Here is a 3865-nt window from a genome sequence, read left to right as displayed (position 1 = left end):
CGCAGTTCATGCACCTATTGTTCCACTCGGTTATCGAAACTCTCGCGCGTGACAGCTGTCGGTTACTATGGTCACACGGAATGCTTGGTTTTAGGACCCATGCTGGAATGTTACTCCTGAGCTTTCGGTATTGTTTACATTCACGACAAATCTCATTATCCCACCTTCTACTTATGTATTTATGACATACAGTTACGCCATTTTCTATACTCTGCAACACACCCCTTGAATCTCTGCAGTCGTTGCTCACTGCTGCAACATGTGACCTTTCAGCTTTCTGTTTTTCTGTATTTTTATTTAGTGATATATATTTAATTGGATTTTTTGTTTTGTTTGTTTTAATCGGTTTCCCCAGATATAGTTGGTCTTAAAAAACATCCGTACTTTAAACTTCCCCTAATCTGATTACTCACGGGACCTGCGGCTGTACAAGCTAATGCTTTTACGCAGGCCCCATCATATTTTTTTCGCATTATGACCACAGTGTAATTCGCATGCATACAGACCTCATGTTTATACCAAATCAAACTTCTGTACATTCTGATGAAGTCTCATCTGAATTATGTTTTGTATAATTTTCGTATTTATATACTTTATTGTGATATATGTGAGAAATATGAAAATAAATTGAAATGAAATGAAATGAAATGATCGGTTAGTAGCTATCCCCTTTAAAATACATTTTTTTCTGTTTTATCTACACGAAAATGTTCTCTCGTGGGGAATATAGCATTGCCCATAAGGGACAGAATGAACTGGTCCAGTATCATGTGGTCGCTGGACGGCATCTTAAAAACTATAATAATAATCTACCTGGCTCCGTGGAATGATCGTATGATAGTGCTGTAAAACTGTTTAGCGCCTACCCTGCAGGCTGCCCTTTACGCCGGGTTAAAGTCTAAGTCCACTGTAAATTAAGGGTGCAAGTATGACTTTACGGTGAGTTTTTTGCCTATCGAAATAAATAGGCCTATAAAAACGTGACAATGTAGGGCCTACTGACCACAATCTACGAGCTAATCACTTGATGAGGTCAACTATTTTGTATTCAAGGTTACAGCCGCTCGTCCTGACACCGTCGAGTGATAGTCTAATCGCATTCATTGGGCATCCTGAATCTATTGAAACCAAGGAACAAAGATTGAAAGTACACCGCCTGCATCATCCATCATGATGGGTCACGTTGACCCGAATGTGACATCGAGCATTCAGCAAAATATCAACACGAATACAAACATTACTGCTACAACATCTCGGCATCATTCCTAGATTTTAAGGAGGGGATCAGCCACTGGTTCGTATAACACTATACGTCCTTTCTCTTCCTAAAGGATTGAAATTTAATCGTGTGTGTGTGTGTGTGTGTGTGTGTGTGTTAAATACAGCTTTGGTTGTTTGGGGTGTGGAACTTTTTGTCACAAGTTTACGTTGTTGTTGTTGTTGTGTTGTCATTATTCTTTCTTTGATGAACTGTCATACTGCGAGATTCTGCGAGTATAGGCCTATTTTATCATGCATTATTTGTTCTATACACCCGCTTGACTATTCAACCACAGTAAATTTATCCTGATTATCGCGAGCCAACAGTGGGTGAAGAAAAAAAGTGGCCGTCAGTCGTTACAGACAGGTGGTTGCTATTAGACAGGTTCTGCAACATCTCGTATCATATATGTATCACATATACACGGTAGTGCATGTATAAAAGTTGTTGTATGCGTCAAAAAGTAAAATGTACTTTCACTAGGCCTATTCACAAGCATAGCGTCAAAAAGTAAAATGTACTTTCACTAGGCCTATTCACAAGCATGCACGGCCGTACACATGGATTTTTTTGGTGTGGGTTTTTTTTTGCGTCTGCGTTATCACTGTCTTCCATTAGTAAAGGAAAGTTTTAATGTGGTTTCCCCCCCCCCCCAAATAAACAACAACAACAACAACAACAACAACAACAAACAAACAAACAAACAACAACAACGACAACTACAACAACACACGCATTAGACATTTCTAGAGAGCTTTTGTAGGGTAAAGTGGGGTAACTGGAACACTGGGGTAAGTGGAACACTTGAAGGATTATGGGTATGTTCGTTGTTTAAGGAGAAGGCATTAGTGGAATAAAAGTTTTGTACGAACAAACAATTATGTAGAAACAAAATGGATGCCTTCATTGTGACAAAAATTAGAATTATCAGAGCTAAAATCGTCAAAAATCCTGAACATCCCACAGCTTCACTCCAAGATGTTGCGTCGTAACTATTTTATAAACAACAGTGGATAAGACGTGGTAGTGCTTGGTGTCCTATTTGATTAAAAAAACGTGTTTTTGTGTCGTGATTGAAAGATTGTACAACTGCTAACTAGACGTTCAACAAAACGTAAGTAGATTTTTTTTCTTTATGTATCTTTTAGTTTAATATCGGGCATTCTATCCTCAGATTAAATATTGATCGACGGCGTGTTGAGAGCGACGTCATCATCGAGGTGATAGAGCTACCTGTCAGTGCTTTGTTTTATTCAGACTCATTTTATGCTTATTTTTTCTTCAAAATATTTCATTGACAAGTTTACAGGTCCGAAAACTCCTTAAACGAATCGTTTTAGTCTTTAGAAGATTATTTCTGAAGTAAAAAATAAAATAATTTTGTGGACTGAATTACTCATAGAAATTGCATCTTGTGCCCTGTATAAGACCATGACGTCAGAGCGGTAAATTTGAAAATCGAAATGATGCACACGCTACTGAAAATTGGTTTTAGAATCATTTATCATGTTTATGGTGCTACGTTTTCACCAAAACTTCTTGCAGAGAACTATTTGTTTAATTAACTGTCAAAATTAGGGGAGAAAAATGTTAAATTCCATCAATTGCAGCACTAAAGCATTTCCTGTTCCACTAATCCCATGGAGTTGGGGTAAGTGGAACGCATGTATCACTGGACGGATCGGTGACTTTGTCAGTTCTGCGTACTTTCACCTTTCTCATTTTGTGCAGACGATCCTATGCGTACAATACTGTTCCACTTCACATACCCCAGTATGTCGGGGTATTGAAAAGTGGAACAATGGAGTAGTCATGACTAAAGTGTAATCTTGAACTTAGTTATGAATAATATTTACCCAAAACAACATCATATATTTGAATTGTGGTAATGGTCAAACTGTGATTCTTGAATATTTCTTGGCGCGTTTTATTTTTGTGTTACCCCACTTTACCCTACATGTGTATAATAGTATATGCATGTGTTGTTACATGAATTTAACAATGTCAATATTATGATCACGCTTTTTTTGCACATGCACCAGTGTGCATGCAACAAGCACGCTTTTCAGGAGTATCTTTACTTTGACTTTAATGATGGCGGATGATAATGAAGGGGTGACGATCACTGAACTGTTCGACATGCATGACCGACATGGCTGTAAAGTAGGAAAACGCTGCTGAGCCGCGACTCCGTATAGGAAACCTCGACGTCCGCTATGCACAGGTTAAATTCTATACGCGGGATACAAAATTGGTGGCCGCTATAATGCGTATAGGGTCTTCGTCAGGTTTGGTTTGTTTGGTTTGTTTGTTTGTTTGTTTGTTTGTTTGTTTGTTTTCTCGCGGGGGAGATTTTTCAGCCGTCTTACATGTTATGTACACGATCCCTACGTGGCCGCTAATGCAGGTTTGACTGGTGTTTTTTATATTGTAGTAGGCCTAGTTTGCTAAACACGTTTGAAAAGATTATTAACAACACTGAAGGTGAAGCACATTTTAGGACGATAACGTGTGGTACTGATGAACCATCAACATCATTGACGCAATTAAAGAAAAGAAAATGTTAAGTATAGATCCCATAACAGTCATATATAGCATTGTTAT

This window comes from Diadema antillarum, unplaced genomic scaffold, assembly GCF_040938485.1.
Source record: "Diadema antillarum isolate AM-2024a unplaced genomic scaffold, OU_Dant_1.0 scf00000001, whole genome shotgun sequence".
Lineage (NCBI taxonomy): Eukaryota > Metazoa > Echinodermata > Echinoidea > Diadematoida > Diadematidae > Diadema > Diadema antillarum.
This window is presented reverse-complemented; position numbering follows the sequence as displayed.